Consider the following 22,277-nt stretch of genomic DNA (forward strand, 5'->3'; position numbering starts at 1 on the left):
GTGTATCTCTGCCACTGCCTAGTTCTGGCACTTGTTAGTGCTGCTTGAGCAGCTTAAAAAAGAGCAACCATTATTAAGAATCCTGTCTATTGCCTCTGCTTGAACTATTTCATTGGTCACGTTAAGCTTTGTATGTAAGATGAACTAAACCACACATACCAGGAAATAAAGTTAACATGTAAAACAGTACACAGTGTAAATAATGGTAGAAGTAGAACAGAAGACAAGCTTACCATAAACGTTTTCTTTTCACATTTAATAATGCACTTATGGCTCCCGAGTGGCGCATCTGGTAAAGGCGCTCTGCATGGAGTGCAGGATGCGCTCTATAGCCTGGACGTCACCGGTTCGAATCCAGACTATTCCACAGCTGACCGTGGACGGGAGCTCCCAGGGGGCAGCGCTCAATTGGCCGAGCACCGCCCGGGGCAGGGAGGGCTAGGTCGGCCAGGGTGTCCTCAGCTCACCGCACACCAGCGACCCCTGTGGTCTGGCCGGGCGCTTGCAGACTTGCCTGTAAGCTGCCCGAGAGCTGCGTTGTCCTCCGACGCTGTAGCTCTTGGGTGGCTGCATGGTGAGTCTGCAGTGTGAAAAAAAGCGGTCAGCTCACGGCACACATTTCGGAGGACAGCGTGTGTTCGTCTTCACCCTCCCGAGTCAGGGCAGGGGTGGTAGCGGTGAGCTGAGCTTAAAAAATAATTGACCATTCTAAATTGGCAGAAAATAATAAAAAATAATTGGCAACGACTAAATTTATTAAAAAAAGAAATAAATAAAATAATGCACTTATTTTACAGCCATGTGTACTGAACCGGCTTTTTTTTTTTTGCATACTACTGTACAATTGAAATAAATTCCATTCGCATTTGCCTATGTGCTGTCACGTATGTGGCACTACATTATTTGCATTGCCAGCATTTGACTATCTAAAGTTTGATTTAAACATTTTTTTTAGAAACGCACTGAAGTAAACGTGACTTGTGTAAAAAGCTTTTCACTGGGATTCTTTTTTTTTTTTATCGGGCCTACTACAGGCGCACACATAATATTATTACTGGAGAGTGCACATCTGCATAGCAAATAACTTGCACAGTACAGTAATCTGTGACCCCCGTTTATAGCCTACAGTGTCCATTTTCTTAAATTATATATATATATATATATATATATATATATATATATATATATATATATATATATATATATATATATATATAATCTCATTCATGATAGGAAGCAAAATGCTACAGCATAGGGACGAGGCCCTTATCCTACGCAGCATTTTGTGTGTGTGTTTGTGGTTGTTTTTTTTGTTTTGTTTTCTTTTGTTTTTTTAATATAAATGTATTTGTTGCCATTTATTTTTATTATTTTCTCCCAATTTAGAATGGCCAATTATTTTTTTAAGCTCAGCTCACCGCTACCACCCCTGCACTGACTCGGGAGGGCGAAGACAAACACACGCTGTCCTCCGAAGCGTGTGCCGTCAGCTGACTGCTTTTTTTCATAATGCGGACTCACCATGCAGCCACCCAAGAACTACAGCGTCGGAGGACAACGCAGCTCTCGGGCAGCTTACAGGCAAGCCCGCAGTCGCCCGGCCAGACTACAGGGGTCGCTAGTGCGTGGTGAGCCGAGGACACCCTGGCCGACCTAACCCTCCCTCCCCCAGGCGACGCTCGGCCAATTGTGCGCCACCCCCTGGGAGCTCCCATCCACGGTCAGCTGTGGAATAGCCTGGACTCGAACTCGCGACGTCCAGACTGCACTCCACTTGCACGCCACTCGGGAGCCCCGTTTGTGTTTTTTTTAACGCCCGCCTCTCCTGTCAGTCTTCTATCTTAAATGTTGTTTTTTAATTATAATGATGTGTATAATTTTGGTCGTGAGCAAGAATTTGCGTATTTATATAGCATGCAAATAAGGTAGTTTAATTTACTGAAACCGAATACAGAACTTGTTAAATCCTGTTGGATTATTATTATTATTTATTTCATACCAGAAGCCCTTGCCCAGTGTGACTTAACTCTTACTGTTGTCACAAAAAATACAAATAAACTACCGTCCCATGCAACAACAGTTCAACCTTGTTTACATTGCCAGCTTGTGTGTCTGTCTCCAGTCTAGACCACAATAGGAAGTAACGTCCTGTCAGATAATGCAGTAAGTAAACAATTTTACTTTTTAGACTGTCCCTCTAGCAAAAGCAACAAGGCTTATGCAGTATTACAAAAATAAGTTACTGATTCTCTTAAATTAAACAAATAAAACATAATAAATCCAGTTCATCAATTACCATAAACACGCGTTGCTGCTATACGATGTTCAGCTTTATATTTATGCTTACACATCTTGACAGCAACCTCTCCTTTGATGCCCACATCTCCTCTGTGGTCAAATCTTCCTTCTACCATCTTGGAAACATCTCCAAAGTCCGTCCCTACCTTTCCCTCCTGGATGTGGAGATACTTTGTCATTCATTTGTCTCCTCTCGACTCGACTACTGCAACTCTCATTATGGTGGTCTCCCGGCACGCACCATAAACCGACTGCAGCTGGTTCAGAATGCCGCTGCCAGGATCCTTACCAGATGTAAAAAACATGATCCCACTACCTAGATTTTGAAGTACTGTTAAATGATGTGATGTAAGGAGTATACTGTAGTCAGGGGGTTAAAGTCTGTGTTGGAGCACATTGCTTTTTTCAATAATGCACACTTATATTACTTATTGTATTGTATGTTATTCATTGTATTTGTGGTTATATATAGTTTAATGTAGACGTATATGTGTTTGTATACTGATGTACAGTAATAGTTTGTTTATTTTTCTCTCTCTGCAGGTCTCAGGGTAGAGAATGTTCCACTGATTTTCAAACCTGCAAACTCAGGGTAGAGTAAATGTTTTTTTTTCTCTCTCTCTCCCTATCCTTGGTTTTGTGCTGAAAACAGCTAATTCTTTCAACTGGTATTCAAATGTTTTGTTGTTAAAAAAATACATTTCCATACAAAACAAAATAAGTTGTTGTTTGCTATTGAAATCAAAAAATCAGAAGCATGAAGACTTGCCATGTTTTATCCCGAAACAACTGCCTGTTCTGATATTGTTTAGGCATTTATGGTTTGCAGAACTATGGTTGTCATTCTTGTTAAATGTGGGGATGTGAGGACAGTGAGGTAATGAAAAGCTAGTACAATTTTAGCTGATGGCTAAAGATGGCTTCATACATATTCCATAACCCATGCTCCAGATGTGGAAACTATTTAAAAGCTTTAGAATCACAACTTTCAAGAACAGGGCTATATTTTAAAGCAAGTGCAAATGTAAAGGCATGATTTCAAGGAAGATTACTCTGATTTTAATGGTGTAAAACAAGCAACAAAAATGTGGCTATTCCTTCCTGCAACAAAACGGTTTCTTACGTTTTATGTTACAATTGTTTGATTCCTTTTATGGAAAATGTAGGTCCCGAGTGACTTATCCAATAGAGGCACTACCATGTGAGTGCAAGGTGGATGACTCAGAGCTGGTTCTTTCACACGGCAGACTTTGACTACTGGGATGGTACTGGTGTTCACTGGAGATCAGTGCATTCAGACATCACCTTGTAATCCTTGTTGGTAAAATGGGTCACCACAGAATGCAGCTTTGATAAAATAGATATTTTGAAGAGAGGGATTATAATAACTGGTTTCTTCATCCACCCAACACCTGTCATGGGAATTCTTTTAGTGAGAGGATGCCCAGTTTGCGCAATGGAGGCCCAACTTCACAGATCCACCACAATGAATCCACCCCCTTTTTTTGGCATTGTTTACACCCACACTTCTACAGACTGTTCGAAAAGAGTGTTTCTACTTAAACGGTTACATTAATATGAAGTTTTAAGTGCTTTTTTTATTTATTTAGTTATTTATTTTTTGCATTTCATTCACTTAATCACCAAGAATTGGAGATACCATGAAGGAAATACCTGATCCTTAGCTTTATGAAATCTGTATTTTCATATATATATATATATATATATATATATATATATATATATATATATATCATGTATTTTTTCTTCCTTCAGAGGTTATGATGTACATAAAGTACTGTAACTAAGTAGAAAGCAGATGCCCCAGCAGATGCTAAATGCAAAGAGCCCCCATGCACACCATCTCAGCAAAACCACTGGGGGCTGAAAAGATGAGAGGAAGTGTGAGGAGGGGAGGAGGGCTGAAGATACTGATGAAATAATTGTGCTTGAGTTTACAATCTGTTGCAACTCACTTATATCTTGCAACTCTAATAAATTGCTACTTTTTGTAATACCAAGGCAGTACACTCAGCACACATGCATGGCTTTTTTTTCAAATTGAGATGAAAGGGGCAGTTTATTTGTATTATTTGTTTTTTGTTTTGTTTTAGATGTGGTGGGGGGAGGGGTTGGCGTTATCTTACATCAATGTGGTAATTGTTTCAATTTAAACACACAATAGTATATCAAAACAAGGTTGTGCTTGTTTTGTACTAAAGAAAATAAGTTACAAAACCATAAATGTATCTGTGGTGTCCACCAATGTTTTATCTGCCCCTATTTATTGAATCTACATCCCAAACCAAGATTACTTGAAGGTAAATCCTGCACTGAGTAAATATGCATCTGTCCTAGAAAATCCAGGGAATAAATCTGAACTTTTTGAACAGCAGGTTTAATAAGTTGATGTGAGGTGAATGAACTTCAAATACCTAACCTAAAATCACAGATGAAGTGTGTTTTTTTTTGGTTTTTTTTTAAGAATTAGAAAATGCCAGAGGTTCAGCTAAGGGAGTCAAGGACAAATAACAACATATTGCGTTTAAGTAAGCTTAAGCCCCATTGGGTTTTTGATATTTTTTTGAGTGCTGGCCCAGACCACTCAAACAGTTTGCAGATGACTCTGTAGAAACACATTTTAGTTAATGCAACATGTCTCCAAAATGAAGATAGAAAATACTCAATAATGTTTTACAGTTTTTTTTTTTTTTAATGATGCTGTTATTGTGTCTAATACACATACAACATGCATTACATTGACAACATGCTTGTGTATTTAATTATCTAGGTATTCTGAACTACGAAAACATGGTTACATTGAATAAAAAAATACATATACATCGGCAGAGATGTCTCCAGAATGCCTCAGGCTAGAGAAATTAAAATGGTTTCAATTCCTTAAGGAGGCTGTGTGGTCCAGTGGTTAAAGAAAAGGGCTTGTAACCAGGAGGTCCCCGGTTCAAATCCCACCTCAGCTACTGACTCATTGAGACGTAGTTGTAAGTGACTCTGCAGCTGATGCATAGTTCACACACCCTAGTCTCTGTAAGTCGCCTTGGATAAAGGTGTCTGCTAAATAAACTAATAATAAATAAACTAATAATAATAATAATAGACACATAAAAGACTGATAAGCCTAGGACTCTGTCGTCTGATAAAACCAACATTCAAGATTTGACAGCAATAAGTGTTACATAGCTCTCAACAATGGACAAAGATGGCTATGTTATAATAAAAGTCATGTTTTGTGGCCATGAAGTAATGTGACATTCTAAAACTGAAAGGGTTAATAGTAAGGGTGTTATTGCCAACAATTGGCATGACATCTGTTTATTATTTTTAATATTGCACTAAAAAAAAAAAAAAACTTTTTACATTATTGCTGAATTTAGCAGTTTCATTTAAATTGTGTGAATCAAATAAAAGGGCAGATGGTTTTATTATCAGTTGTTACCAGATGTTTTTCAGCAGACTCATAAAGAGATTGTGTATAATGTGTACTGGACATAATTTTATCTTAAATTATTTATTTTGTTTGTCTAAATCTTGTACATCCATATTTTGAATCGAAACAAATAAAATACATCCCTGTTTTTATCTATAAAGAATCCCACCCTCCAGGATATGCTTTTTCTGTCTTGGCCTCAGTATGCTTTTAAATATGGTTCCTTTCAATAATGGTTTAAAACTGTTTTTCAGAAGAAGAAAAAAACAACAGTTGCCAATAGAAATATCAACAATCGTAAATACAAGTTTTCTTTGTGAGAAATTAGGTAATTAGCTTGGAAAACTAAGAGGCATGCTAACCGTGCTTTCAAAGCAGCTGTCCAAGCACAGGCACAGTCATAGAAGGTGGTTTAAATGCTGGTATGACAGCTCTGACACAAAATGGCTTTGTGATTGTCTCTAGTAGCAGGAGTAATGACACTTTACAGAGATAGTGGCTGGGGTTAACCTTGGCAGACCCAGAGCTGGCAGAGATGTCTCTTTCAATTGAAATGATTGGGCTGTCAAAAAAACAGAATTTAACTGTGTTTAATAAAAAAAGATAGAAAAACAAAAAATATATATTTTACCTTTTACACTTTCATATAACTCTCTGTTTGGAGAAGTCAAGGCTAACTGTTCTAGAATCTAAATACTTTTTGCTGTGTGAGTCACAGGTAATGAGAAGACAACCACCAACCAATACCTTTTGGATATATGCTTGCCACAAGTCAGGTTTTCACTGAGCATTTTATATCAAAGCTGCTGATAGGCCCCTCCTTATTCCTTCGATGGGCGGGATCGAGGATGTCACTCCACGGAGATCACATTCTGTTTTGCATCGAACCCACGATGCATCCGTAACCTATCATTCCCTTTCAATTTGAAGACGACCACCAAAGCATACCAAAGCTGTCGCGAGGGAGTGTGAGTGGACAGTATATGAGGGATGCCTCGCTACCGCCAACTAGTGTTGGTGGTGTGAGCGTACAACCTCAAGGACCCTTGTGCCTAATGAAAGCATAGAGGGATCTACCACATTAAGTCGGTAAAACCTGATGAATGTATCCGGAGTAGCCCAGCTAGTCTCAGTACAGATATCGGTCAATGAGGCGCCTCTAAACAGGGTCCATGACATAGCCACACCTATGGTAGAGTGCACGGCCACCCTCCCAGGTGGGGTTAGGCCAGCATTAGTATATGCAGTCGAAACTGTGTCCACAATCCAGTGGGACAGCCGTTGCTTCGAGGGGGCTTGACCCAGGATCCTTTCACCATGACAGAAGAAGAGCTGGTCAGACTGATGCAGCACTCTCGTCCTATCTACATAACCTCTCAATGCCCGCACTGCAGAGTCTCCTTTCCGCCTCTAAATCAGAAGGAATGGGATGGAAAGCCTCTAGTTCCACTGACTGGTTCAAATGGAAAGCCGTAATTACCTTAGGTAGAAATGCAGGGTTCGTGCGTAATGATAGCCTGTTCCCATTGTCCCAAACACGCACACAGGAACTGTGCACAGACAGAGCCTGCAGCTCATGATCCGCTTAGCGGAGATGATGGCTAATAAAAAGTCTTCATAGAGAGATGTTTCAGCTCTATGGAATGTATAGGCTCAAATGGGGCCTTAATGAGAGCCTCCAATACCATGTCTAGACTCCATTTGGGGAGGACGTCCCTCCTAAGAGGACGCAACCGCCGAGCACCTTTTAGAAAACAGGTCGCCAAAGTATGAGCGCCCGTGGACACTGAGTCAATGTGTAGCGGGGTCTCCCAGGGCTAGCCCTGCAGCAGCTGGCAATGGTTCGAAAACCTGATTCTCTTGGGCCTGCTAGCCTCCTGCACAGGACTCTCTCCTTGAAGTTTGCGCAAATGGGGCAGAACGTCCTGTCTTCTAAGGTAGAAGAGGTGTGCTGTCTGCCCAAGCACCGGACACACAATTCAAGCTTGTCCTGTGGGGGAAGGTTCGACCTGCAGGATGTGCAAGGGTGAAAGCCTGAGACTGTAGGGCACTGAGGCACGAGTGCACTGAAGGCACCTATATAATAGGTGCAGGGGACTTTCGGACACCAGCGGCATCGAAGCACTGAGGCTCTGGAGCCCTGGGAGGCGCTAATGCACCAAAGCGCCGATGCACTGGGGCACCGAAGTACCAATGTACCAAGGGGCCTGAAGCCACCGACGCACAGAACGTGCAATCACTGAAGGCACCGAAGCACAGAGGCTTCGAAGCTCTAGAGCGTCTACGGAACCAAAGCACTGAGGCATCAAGTGTAAAGGCACTGGGGACACCGACAGCACTGAAGGTACTGAGGGTGTCGAGTACCGCGGCTCTGGGTCACAGGCACCGCGGCAATGGGGCACCAAGGGCACCGAAGGTACTGAGGCCACTGATGCAGTGCAGCTCTTGATTGCCAAGGGCGTCGAAGCACTGAGGCGTTGGCCATAGGTCACCAAGGCGCCAAAGCACTGAGGCCCTGAGGTACAGAGGGCACCAAAAGTACTGAGGCCACCGATGCAGGGCAGCTCTTGATCACCGAGGGTGCCAAAGCACCGAGGCATCAAAGCCATACGTCACCGAGGCGCTGAAGCACCGAGGGTACCGAGGGTGTCAAGGCCGAGACACTGGGGCGCCGAAGCACCGAGCACCAAGCACTGAGGGCTTCAAGCACCAAGGGTACTGAGCTGTGTTTCTAGTCTGGGCTGTTTGCAGTCACACAACCAGGAAAAGCACGTAGTTTGCAATGGTGTGGAGGCATAGCCTACAGACAGTTGCAGTCTGGTCTGCGTGCAGTCACACAACCAGTGCAGCACAAAGCTTACGGTGGAGTGGAGCAATTCCCAGATGCCGTCTGGATCGTGTGCAGTACAAAACCGGTGCAGCGTGTATCTTGCAGCGGGGTGGTACAGCCTACAGACGTGGAGAGAAAAAGACAGACCTACACACCGCTTTTCTGGGTGAGTGGTTTGAAAGACCGTGGAGTATACTCAACAGTATGACAAGGTAATACCAGGCCTATTGGAGGAAGCACACGGTTGTAGTTGTTTTCCTTTCTCTTTTTTTTCAAACTGCAAGGCAGTATACACACGCACAGACACTCAACAGCAAGCTGGAGGGTAAGGGTGCAAGCAGAAAAACAATAGTAATAGACAACCTCTAGGGGCAGACTAGGCTGTGCACAGCGAGTGTGCAAGCTGAGGTTGCCCAGAGTACCGGACTCAACAGCGGGCACAAGAGAAGCCGGATCCTGCTGGAGGATACGTCTCTCTCTCTGATATTTTTCGAAGCTGCCAAGGCAGAGGAAAAATTGAAAACACAGGCAGCAAGCTACAAAGTTAGTAGAAGCAGACTACAGTCGCTAAGCGATGTGGGCTGTTGAAATAATATATTTCATTTTTAAAAAACGACGCACAGTTGCGTGGCGTTTGCTCAGGATTCAGCTGCCGAGTTCTGATTCCGGAGAAGTGGCAAGCCGACTTCCAGCAAACCAATTGCAAGGGAATTACAGAAACCCGAAGAGAAGGGCTCATTTTAAGAGACAATCTAACAACTGGAAGAGCTTAGTATATACCCACCATACTTACCCGGTTGTGAGAGGCAAAAGAGAACGTGATCTCCGCGGAGTGACTACTTATTCCCTCGCTGGGCGGGACCGAGGACGTCACTTCACGGAGGGGCCTTTCGGCAACTTTGATATAAAATGCTCAGTGAATACCTGACCTGTGGCAGGCATATCACAAAATTATTGTTGTTGGTGGTCCTCTTTGAATTGAAAGGGCACTTGCTACTTCAGTCCGCTTTGTTACATTTCCACCTACTGGCAACAGGGAATACTGCATACTATTTCTACTGAAGCAAAGAAACAAAAATGATCTTTGTTAGGAGTACCCCACACTGCTTAAATTACATGATTTTTGAAAAGATCCTAATCTGACAGCTCATCAAAAGTGTTTTTACAATGCCCATTGACCGTGTATTTGAATGACAGATAGGGAGTCAGCAAAATTATAGGCTGTGTAAACCATTCTGATAGCTTGACAGAAATGTAAAAATGTCTGTGTAAGTCTGTTACTCAAAAGAATTTGCCTTCACGTGTGCATGACCTATAATATCTCTACGTACTGTAAACTTTCTGCAAATGATATGCTTAAGGACATTTACACATGGCTGACCCTGGGAAGGTGATTTTCAAAGGACTCCCAATGGGAAGCACTGCTGACTGTAATTTTTTTTATTTTACTATTAATCTATATCAGTTGGCATGTGTCTGCCAAGCTACAGTATCTGTCTTTGTGTCAGTGAATAAATAGCCCTTGTCACCTAAAATGTGATTAAGAATTATTAGAAATGAAATAGGTGTTTTATTTCTCACCTTGGGTCATCAAAAAAAAAAGATTTATATATTTTAAATGTAAATATCAGAAAATAAATACAGATGTACAGTATGTAATAATAATGCATGTTAAACAAAAAATGGCAGTCAGTGGACATGCATTTTCTATTATAAATATAAATCCGTCATTGTCTATTTTTGCTTATGAGGCTTGTCTTTTTAAGCCTGGCAAGTAATGTTCTTTTTTAGAGCCTAAAACCTGGCTTTTCAAAAAATAACTTTCTTTCCTCTTTGAACCACCAGTCCTCCTGCACTGACAGTATAAGAGAACAGTTTTGTAGAACTTTTTTTTCCATACTCCGTCTACGTCACAGGCCCAGCTGTTAGCACGGCTGTCAATTTGATGTTTGCAGCCCTATGAGTAAAGTGTCCTCTTATATTAAGCACTAGTATCAAAATGCTATGGCATTCTATATCCCTAGCTATGCAGTAGAGATAAATAGTCACACAAGAATGGCCAGAACAGTGATTTAAACCTGAGAATCATGCTCTACTGTGGGATATAAATATGTTAGTATTTTCTGTACACTGACTCACTCAAAGTCAAATGGAGGACATTTGTAGAGCTCTTGTACACAGGGTGGGAGCACAGCAAAGTGGCCAAGACTGAAAAATAAGGCAACCTGCCAAGAGTAGCGAGGCAAACATTTTATTTGGTCTTGGGACAGCTGACCCCCAGAATCCAAAGGTTTTTCTTGTTCTGAGTAGCCCCTCAGTTACCTTATTTTTACAAACTGCTGTGATTACATTTGAGCTTGCACTTCTACATAACAAATACAAAACAAATATGCATTTGATTATGAAACCTACAGAAAGAAATGCACAATAATGTCAGAAATATTTTATTATATTTCATTTGAAATAGAAGCATTTAACAGATATGAGAATATTCACATTTCAGAAGTGATTTTTTAAAGCACGTCTCACAAAATAAATTCAATACACAAAACAGTACCTCTTGCACAAAACCTACACCAAAGGTATTTTTGGCTTTTTTACCTTAGGTTTTACATTTTTGCTATTCAAACTGCTATCATTACATTTTAGTAGTTGGCATTTCTACATTACAAATGCAAGGCACACTAGAAAGGTTATCTACCCAAGTAAGTCTTCTTTAAAGCACTACATGATTCTGTTTTTAAGCATTTGCCAACCCATGTGTGTTTGTGCATGTTCCACACTTCCTTGACATGTGAAGTTACTAAGCTCTTCTTTGTCCTTTGCAACTTGCTTAGATCTGAAATAATGGCAAACAGCAAACAGCGTTCACTAAAAAATGCACATGTTAACTTGAGGTTAATAACACGGTCTGCTGTGCTTATTCTCCCTGTGGTTGGCTTGGCACCTGGAAGGATTTGATTATTTAGTTGTGCTGCAGATAATTTCACATGTTGTTTTTCTTTAGTATGGTGATTACAAAGTAACTTTTTGCCATTGCTTCTATACTTCAGAGAGAGGTTACACACAACAATGCAAAAACACTTCAGGAATGTCGGTTTTTCATACCTACTGTCCATACGGCCTATTTAGGAAATCTCTTCGCTCCAGTGCCAACAGCATTTTATTTTCACATCTATATTCAATAGGTGTGTGTGTGTCATCTCCTTTATTAAAAAATAATGGCATGTCAACACGCTTCATCAAAATTACAAGTAGAGGCCAACATAGACAGCAATGCAATCAACGAACATCTAGGTATTGAATACTGAAGAGGGCAATCATTTAGACCGAAGATCTTCTATATACACAAGATAGTCATCTCCCCCTTTTTTTCCGTCCTGCCGATTTGGTGCATCATAGGAATCCAAAGAGTTCTGGTGGCGACTTTTCTCCTATCTCTATAATTAAAGCCCTGTGAAAATCACGGAGATTTTCTTTAAAATTCATGCCATTGTCACGGGTAAAGTATTGTATTTTGCAGAATATGGACAGAAATATTAAATAAATTATGTGTACAGATTTTTTTTTTTAAACAGCTAATATATAGATAAATACACTGACATCAAAATCAACATCAAAGTTACTCAAGCACTTTACAATAGCTTGTGAAACGGTGTTGTAATTAACAGCCTGTAGGCAAAGTGTTTCTGCAAGGACAGCTTTCAGTTCTAGTACGTCAGGTGCATGTTCACCATTTAAGTCTTGTAAAACAAATACAATGTGTAACCCATACTGATCTTGTGCATCTGTCTACTCGTCAGTGTGATCACTGACAAGCAGACAGACTGTTTTACCAACTCCATAATCTACTGCTTGTCATACTCGGCAACTTTAGGTAAGTATTCATGTCTCAGCTGGGCTGATGAAGGAATCACTCCACCATTTGCTACACTCTGTCTGAAGAATTTCTGTAACTTTTGGTGTCCAATTTTTCAAAAGGGATATTTCTGCAAGCAAATGCCTCTGTCAGGTCAAAATGTAATAAGTGAACTTTTGGAATATGGAAGTCACCGTTTTTACTGCTACAGTACTGCTCTGGATTTCTGCCTTTCTCTTTTCAGTGAATCTAAATGCCTGTCAACAGACGAGTTTTAGTAGTGATCTACAGTAACGTTGCAGGACATACAGAACAAAAGCTTACTTCCTTAACCCCTGCTGGATACATCTTTACGTGATCTGCTGCAGACACATTTTTAGCCTTTTTAGATACATCCATTTTCTTGTTTACAGTGTGTAGTATTTTAATTTCCCGCTTAGATTGCATATAGTGACCTGACATAATCACAGCATAGCACTGTGTGCATGGCGAATATTACACACAGGCACATAGCAAAGCTGTACAGTTTTGCTAATGTGATTTTTTTTGTATGGAATACAAATAATTATGAAATTATTTTTATTTCTTAAGAATATTGTAAAAATCGTGTTATGATTTCTACAATCGATGTATTCACTTGGCCTGACAAGAGCTCTTTATCACTGAAGTGCTGTCCGAAATTGTCGGCTCTCACGAATATTCATGAGCAGACAAGACGGGGGCGTGGTTTGATCGTTGGCTTGGTTGTCAGGGATGGGATAGGCAGCGATCGAGAGTGAACAAGATTGGTGGTAACTCAATTCTTCACCTTTTTTGATAGTGGGTTAATTAGGTCTATTTATTAGGTTAATTAGGTATATTTTTAATTGATTATTGTCATCATTAATATTATTTCAATCACTACAATTACACAGAAAAACATTATTTCACTTAATTATAGAGCAATAGTATTTATTAATGTATTGTACGGATTGTGGTGAACCAGGGCGGGACAGTCAGAGCCTGGGATGGAGCCTGGTGGATCGCCAGCTCATTACTGCATCGTCAAAAAAGTACAGACGACACAAGGCATTATTTGCATCCATGGATGTTCTAAGGCCATGTATGTTACGGTCGGTTTAGATTAAATTTAACAAGTATTTCAACAAAACTACAGTCGCTGTTGTAAAGCATGGGTTTTAAATTGCTGATTCTCTTATACAGTATATAAAATATACGACTAAAACAAAATAAATACAGTTCACCTATTATCATAATCACACTGCTGCTATACCTTGTTCTTAATTACATTTCTGCTATTACATATAATGTAAAAATAAAAGTATTACATGGCATGTGGGCCTCTCTTCTTGATATTGTAGAATTAAATCCATTTTTTAAAAATAATATTTCTTCCCATTCAATTCATAAAACATTACTGCAATCTAGCCGACATCAAGGATATAGAATCTCGATCACTGGCTATCCCAACCCCTTGACAGACAAACCACACCCCCGTCTTGTCTGCTCATGAATATTCATGAGAGCCGACAATTTCGGACAGCACTTCAGCGATAAAAAGCCCTTGTCAAACCAAGTGAAAACATTTATAGTAGAAATAATAACACGTATGTGTTAAGGAGGAGTGTCGCTAAACAAATCCCAGTGAATCTTGCTAAAAAATGCAATCAAATGGGAAATGAAGCAGACTTTACATTATAGAGCTAGGCAAACAATCACAACCATAACTCTTTGGATTCTCATGATGCACCGCTTTGGAGGCGACGAAAGTTCCAATGTTAAATCAGCGGAGTTGACTATCTTGTGTGTATAGAAGCTCTTTGGTTAGACTGAATAGAAATGAAAATGATGTGCACCACCTAGTGGCGCATTATACACATACAAATAAAATGGTTTAATACACCCCAATACGTATAATAACATCAAGAAATGCCCTTCATAATTTTTCACAGAATCCATGTATCTTAAAAATATAGGTAAGATTTGACTTTCCAAATGAAGTCAAGAGTTATTTCATGGGTTTTGCCACTTGACCTTCTTGGCAGTGTCAAGTGGTAAATGCTGGGGCTCTTGTCATATCAAAACAAATGCATGGTTCTGCAGACCTCAGGTGTTTTCTTTAGGAAACACAACAGCCTGATATTTTTCTTTATTCTTTTTATACTGACAAAAAAGTACTTAATTCTGTTCACTCAAGCTTTTAGGGGGATATCTTTCATTGTCCTTAACACACTGTATGCACAATACATAATGCTGTCATTCTTTAATGGAAGGCACATGTTTATAAATCATGAATTCACAGTTGCTCATTAGACAAGAAAGTGTAGGTATAGATTTGATTTGGCAGTATAGGAAGAGTAATGGAAATCCTGGGCTGAAATGCCTGCATTAATCAATAGAGTATTAAGAATGAATGAATGATTACACAAATAAATAAATACATACCCAGTTAGTTTCAAAATAAACTTAAACTGTTTCTGAAGATATAAAAGAAACTAAGTGTCTAAAGTTTCAGAGGTGGCTTAATATGGAAACATCATGGAGTAATTTTGAATTACGTTATAGGATTTTAGGTTGATTGGGATCAATACCCATACATCACAAATAGCCATTCATCAAAAAAGTATTGTTAGTAAACTATCCGATGAAGGCAAATCACAAATAACAAAAAGGACACATTGTAAATCAGACTTTGATGCAGATGCAAAGAGTAGCGAAATGGTAAATGATAGATACGCTTATATGTAGAGCTCAGGACTGTGAAGGACAGATGTGATGGTGTCACATCGCAATAAGGGTTTGTCTGTGTAAACTGGTGTTTATGTTGAAATGATCATTACTGTACAGTGCATTGCCATATTTAAACTTAACATTGTCGTTTTTTTAGGACTCCATAGTATTTAGTTTTGAAATAAAAAGGGTATTTTATTGTCTACTATAATTTATTTACTTTTAAAAACCCTATATATAAACATCTACAGCACACTAACTTTTTTCAATTGCCATCTTCTCTTGAACGCAAATCTGACACAGCATCTTTATTTGTTTCTCATACTGCTTGGAGTGACTATTTTGGTTTTGTGAATTTATAAACTGCAAATAATTTGGTGCATGGATAAAAAAAAATGAAATGATATGATCCTGATTAAAGAAAAGGTAGCATATCATTCATAAAAGACCACGAATCCAAGTAGTTCTGAACAGGTACAGCATATCGTATCTGCTGCTTCTTTATCAGCATAACGTACTTTGAACTAATTTGTTCTAAAATGTTGCACCTCAGTGGATGGGTCCTTTTTAATATAGTTTTACAATGTTTCTAGACACCTGAATACTTTTGTATGTAAGATAAATTATTATCATTATCATGATTAATAAAACAAATTCAAATATTAATTCTGCATTTGTGTTACATCTAACATTAGTCCCAGGATTTTATCAATCAGCACTCTGATCCTGAGATAGTTTATAATATGAAACAGATTCAAATACACACATAATTGCTTTAGTTAAAAGCATATATCTATTGTAGTTCTAAAACAAACAAAAAAAATGTGATATAGTAATATCTTATGACTGTTTAAGGTTAAAAGTATAAATATATTTAGCTGCTGGAACTGGCATTCAAGTTTCCATAAGTAGTAATCTTTAAAATAAGCAAAATAACGCCTTTCAAATTCTGTTATCAATGTGCTGGTTTCCAAGGCTTAGCAAGTTTGTTAATCACAGATGTTGTTTCTTCTCATTTGGTTCCATCTCAAAAATACAATTACAACAGAAGCCCATTAAAACTTGAGTTGGTTGATTGTGTTTCAGTGAGCTATTTTGTTTATTGTTTACGGTTTTTGTTTGATCGTGTGATTCCAAAATATATATCAGTAAAAAAAAAAAAAAAAAAAAAAACTACTAAAGATTTATTTTTATTATAAATGGCACAAACCTAAAGTAAGTTAAAGCAGTTTAATCAAAAAACACACCAGAATGCATTGGCATTCCTCTTTGTGGGAGAAGTATTATACATTGCACTCCTAAGCCAACAGAGAGCTTGCTTGTTTTCTTGCAAATATTTTCTGTGTTGCGTGATCCGTTGGTAAGTGATACGTCTGTATTACCAGTAATGAAATGTATTGCTTCCCGCATAGGGGATACAGTAAAATAGGGCACAGAAGCAATTAAGCAACTGCTTCTGTGAAACGAATTTCCCACTGTGCTACTGATGGCAAACACAGACAACACTTTCTTGAGATATCCAGTCAAAACCCAATTGTCAGTAGATGAATTATGAATTATATGAAATAGATAGATATGCAAATGGAATGATTTAAAAAATAAAAAAAACAAAAAAAACAGCCTGAAACCTCGAATTTAGGAAGTTGTGCAGCAGGTACAGTATATAAGTTGGGGTGTTACATGAAAGTGTCTGAAGTGATGAAAAGGGTATCCATAACATTTCAAAAATGTGATTTCAACTCATAAAAAACAAACTTTTAAAAAAGCAGTCTTTAAATAACTCATTAGTTAACAATATAAATTAATGATAAAGAACAAAGATTACTTTTAGCTTGAAGCTTTGACAGCCATTCAGAAACCACACAGTAGCTTCAAAGTATTAGAACACGATGGCTGAGGATGGACACCCATTTTATTAGGTAACATGATTATATAGTCAATCATGTTTAACAGATGACAAAGGTACAGTATGACAAAGTAAAGTGGTGCTGACAAACGCTACCTGAGATTAAAAAAAAAAAAACACATGCATGCAGCATTTTCTGAGATGCTGAGTTCCATTTACCCAGGAGGTATTTGTAGCATATGTATATACTGTACATTCTTGCACTGTGTGTGTGGTGAGCAAGCATGAAGCGATACAAACAGATCTGTGCTTGACAGTCAAAGCACAGATCTAACATAAGCCTACATTATGGAGTTGAGCAAAACATGCCTTTTCATCCCTGCATCTACACAGTTCATTGTTAACAACCACTTTACTGCTACAAGAAGACAGATGTAAAAGGCACAATGTCATTAAATGGCAACAATGGTTGCAGTACATATAAACCAGAAAGGGATTGAATTGGATCTGACAAATTGCAGTGAATTAAAATCATTTAAAGACCAAAGAATACTTTTATCTTGAGGTCATTCCACACTTTGACAACCATTCAGGAATCTCACAGTAACTCTCTAATAGAAAAGCAGGTGATGTACCACTCCGCACAAAATTAAAACTTAAAGACAGACTGGCGCTCCATAAAGGAAAAGCCTAACGTGTCCATCTTTGATATAGTAGGACCTTTTCAAGTAATTTCTCTCTTCATCAAAGTGAAATGGACAATGTTATGAACTACAGGAGATTGTAATCAGATACCTGCTATTCATGACACATGGAAGGCAGAAGTGAAAGAAGCCACAGTTTCATGAGCTTGGAACCAGTTCAACAAAATATTTCAATGGTGAATGGGGAGCTCACAAGTCATCTGAGATACACAGCTCAGAGAAAAAAGAAATTGAGCATCAGTTTACTATTCAAAAGGTACTAGCATTCTCTAACATAGGACAGTGACTTATGATTGTCCTTCGCTTTCCAGGATGTTTTTTTACACAAACCATGTGCTATGTATTACAAAGGAATTATAATACAGGCAATGAACTTGCAGTTAGTACAGAGCTGTGTACTAAGTTGCGGACTAGCTAATATGGTACTATCTCAGGATCATCCCCAACTGCATACTAACTTAGTACCAATTACAATGAAAAAAGATGCGGAACAAAGTTGGGGACTAGCTGATCCCCAGCTTTAGTACGGAGCTCAGGGTTAAGCTCTTTGGGCCTCATTTACGAAAGGGCAATAAACGTAGCCGTAATGCGCACATTAAGTAGTGAGCCTAACATGCACCATAAATCTAAATTTACTGTCCCATTTACTAAGAGAACACATTCATTTACACGCATGCTATTTGACTAATTTACATTCCATAGCGTGCACCTACATGTATTATGAGCGATAATTTAATGTGCACGATAATGTCTGAGACTTACCCTTGACCACTGTGACAGAAAAAGCCCCAGCAGTCCAGGCGTATATTTTGGTCAGTGGCTGAAAGGTGGACGTGGCTTGCATTGACGAAAATCAGCGATCAGCAGATGCAGCTGTCCGCAAGGGACAGGCAGAGGCACTGCAAATTAAAACTGCATGCAAAGGAGTTAGAAATTCTAGTGGAGGAGGGTGTTTTAAATTATAATACCTTGTTTGGTCCAGTCCTTCCAAAACTCCTGCTTCCAGAAAGCAGGCAATATGGGCAGCCATACAACACAAGGTCAGTGCCCTGGGTCATGGCCAAAGAGCTATAGAAAAAATGGATTGAGCTGAAAAGAAAACCTAAAGAGAAGATTGTTCAGAACTGGTCTGTGGTAACATGCACAGGAAGAGCAGCATCCGGACAGGTGGAACTGACCAGCCTGGAAAAGAAAATTGAAAACACAGAACATTGACACCACAAAACTTAAAGAATTCTCAACCAGGTAAGTTACAAACGACACAAACCACTTAATTGCTTTTATAAAGTTGTAGGGTGTGGTAACTTTATTTATTTATAGTGACTCAGACAATTCTATTTTTATAATCATTCGAATTACACTTTTTATTGATTAATGAAAGATTATTGATAACAGATGATTATAGTCAATACATGATTACATTTGCTTACATTCATTGGTTATTCAAGATACAGAAACATCACAATTATTGCAAGCCATTCTTCTAGTCGAACAATGGTAGTCACCTAACTTGCAGTCAAAATAGTAATTAGCCATTACCTTCAACTAGGAATGCCCTTTCAGACCAGGTTCCGAGAAGATGTGATCAGTCCATTATGACCTGAGTGATTCAAATGTGTAGTCTCCTCTAAGCTATTATAGTTGTATTTAATTTGGCTCTGAACATGTGCAGTCTTAACCCTATAGAATTCCATACTGTAACATCTGGTTTTGATTTACATATGTTTCACATTAGCTGACACAGCCCTCTCACATATAATGGACCCATACAATAGTAGACCATTTCACCATTTTAACCCTGTACCCCTGTGGCAACATTACAATAGGAAATGTACATACAGATGTCAGGACTGCCCAGTCCCTGACCACATTCCGGCGCCTCCTTAAGACCCACCTCTTCAAAGAGCACCTGTAGAACTCCTCTGTTTGTATCCTGGGACACTATCACCCTTCATGTAAATGTGCTTTATTTTGCTCTTATCAGCCCCTATTTTACTGCATTTAATCCTGTACTTCAGAATACTGTAATCTGCCAAGTTTTTAACCTGTAGTACTTTGTATTTAATCACATCCTGATGTAACTATCACTATTTAATCATATCCTGATGTAACTATCACTATTACCTGCTGTATTATTGAATTGTGGTTTGTCAAACTTGTACTTTACTTGAACAAAAGTTATTGTATTTTTTGCTCTTATTGTATTACTTGTATTGTAACGCTTGAAATGTTTTTGCCTACGATTGTAAGTCGCCCTGGATAAGGGCGTCTGCTAAGAAATAAATAATAATAATAATAATACACCCTAATACCAGGCTTCCAAATTCATAGCTGTACACTGAATACAACATTACATGTTTATTCCTTACAAAATATATTTCAGAATTATACAATACATTGCAATACAATAGTTTTTTTTTTTTATATATAGCGCCTTTCACAACAGAGTTATCACAAAGTGCTGTACAATCAAGAATAAATCTAATCGAAAAGGAAAGTTTGTAACCTACTTTTAAAGATCAGAAGACAACATCTTAAGGTAAAACTGTAATCTGATTTATTTAACCACTCTATTATCTGTACCTATGTAATTAACTATAAAATACAATTATAACTATGGCTGACAGGATTCCACAGCAATCCTGCAGCGCACAACTGCATGGAATACACTGTAATCAGATTTAATGCTGCCTTCTCTGAGAAGCGGCCAGGTACAGCAGCAAATTAAAAACAAACAAACACAAAAAATAAGTCGGATGGAACTGTTTTTTTTTTTGCAAATGTTTTGATATGTTTTTCTTCTGAAGATTTAGAATCATTTTATATAATTTTTGGTTATGAATAGTTCAGTTTCATAAAAGTTGGCAATACATTTGCATTAGTAATGTGTGATTAGTATCCTCTAGTATAGTATTAGTAATGTGTGATTAGTATCCTCTAGAGGGTTCGTTACAATTGAGAACAATGTTAATATGCAGCTTGAGCTGCTTAAGTTCGTTGCAATTGGTATTAACTTGCGTACTAGTTTAGTACCGTCCTCCGTACTAACCACAGGATCATCCCCAGTTAGTACGCTCCTTTTAGTTTGTTGCAATTGAACCTGTGTGGCTGCTGCCTGAATAGATACAAAAATGTCATGACATTTGTACTTTTAGGTCCCAGATCCTTTTATCATTCTTAGAATCATTTTGGAGGTTTTGTTATCCTACTAGGAAGAATTCCAACCTAAAATTATATACAGAAAATGATATCAACAGTCACCACTGTAGTAAAAGAGTCAGGAGATGTATATAAATATAAACATTTATTATTTGATACATATTATGCATTTATATAAGGAAGTTACATAACATTATTTATATTATTGCTCATGTATTTTGTTATGGGGCATATATAACCATGTAATAACATGCTAATAACTGGGTGTTTTATGCTTTATAGTGGTAGCTACTAGTGTGTAATCTTGTTGATGGAGATAGCTTTAGCATCCGTATCAATGCCCCCTTAGGGTGCTTGACTTTAAATTCATTAAAAAAAAAATTATTCATTCTGTATTTCCACCGTACTTGCTCATCTTGCAGCTCATTGTCTCCATCTTAAATGGAACATTGGCTTCTCACTTCACTGGCATAACTTGTGATATTCAGGGCCATAGTGAAAAAAAGCCTGTGCACTATTTGATTATGCCAGGATGGTGTTATAGCCATTTCAAATTACTGAATAAGCCTGCTAACCCATGTCTGCCAAAGATTAAATAGACAATACTTTTCCTGTTTAATTAATTGCTTAGAACTGCTTGTTTATAGTGACACCAATGACAGGCAGGGCTTTAGCTTCTGTGAGTCTGAGTTCCAGATTCCCTACCAAGAGGACCCTAACTGTGCTTCCTATTGCAGGAAAACAGCCCCAGGGTTTGTATGATTATAATCATTTCGTTCTCCTCATGATTTTACTCAAGAGTGCAAAGGAATGACACACTATGATACAGTGTTTAAGTTTATTGATGAGAATTGCTTGAAAAAGAAGATTAGACATCTTTATGTTTTCATGTATTTGGAATAAGCAAGGGCAAGCCAGACATTTAGTTTTAACACTGCAAATGTATTGTCAACATCCTTCCTAAGCTTATGATGTAATGCAATTGCAAACTGTGATAATGATGTCAAAGTGATGGAAAAAAACATCAAGATTATGTACTAGTAAAGTGCTAAATGAGTTTGAATAAAACATACTGTCAGTGGTTGGCAGTTTGAGAATAAATGTGAAAGTAAATTTTGCTTTTCATTACAATGCACTTATTCAGAATGGTTGCATATTTTCAAAGTCATTGCCACTGTTTTATTAGGCTGTTCATTCTGATAATCAACTTTGTAATAGCGTGGCACAGAAAAGAAGCATGGTTAATTCAATTGGTTGTTAAGTCCTTCACAAACACAATTGCCCAGCTAAGTTCAGTGAGTATTTCAGTTTAGCTTTAGGAACCACGTTTACCTTTTTTTTTCCTGCACATGCTGTATTTTGGTGCACCTATGTAAAGGCATGATAACCCTGTATATAATAGG

At 38.4% G+C, this 22,277-nt stretch overlaps 1 protein-coding gene across 3 annotated transcripts in view; it reads left to right on the plus strand.

Moving 5' to 3' along the window:
- The window catches only part of LOC117409284 (receptor-type tyrosine-protein phosphatase delta), a 696,619-nt gene that overhangs the window by 300,902 nt on the left and 373,440 nt on the right, over window positions 1-22,277 (plus strand). For all 3 annotated transcript variants that reach the window (XM_059001224.1, XM_059001244.1, XM_059001233.1), the window contains one exon: window positions 2,842-2,890. The gene's annotated coding sequence lies outside the window, so the exon portion shown is untranslated. The remainder of the gene's footprint in view (window positions 1-2,841; window positions 2,891-22,277) is intronic.

The sequence above is a fragment of the Acipenser ruthenus genome, chromosome 2 (assembly GCF_902713425.1).
Source record: "Acipenser ruthenus chromosome 2, fAciRut3.2 maternal haplotype, whole genome shotgun sequence".
Lineage (NCBI taxonomy): Eukaryota > Metazoa > Chordata > Actinopteri > Acipenseriformes > Acipenseridae > Acipenser > Acipenser ruthenus.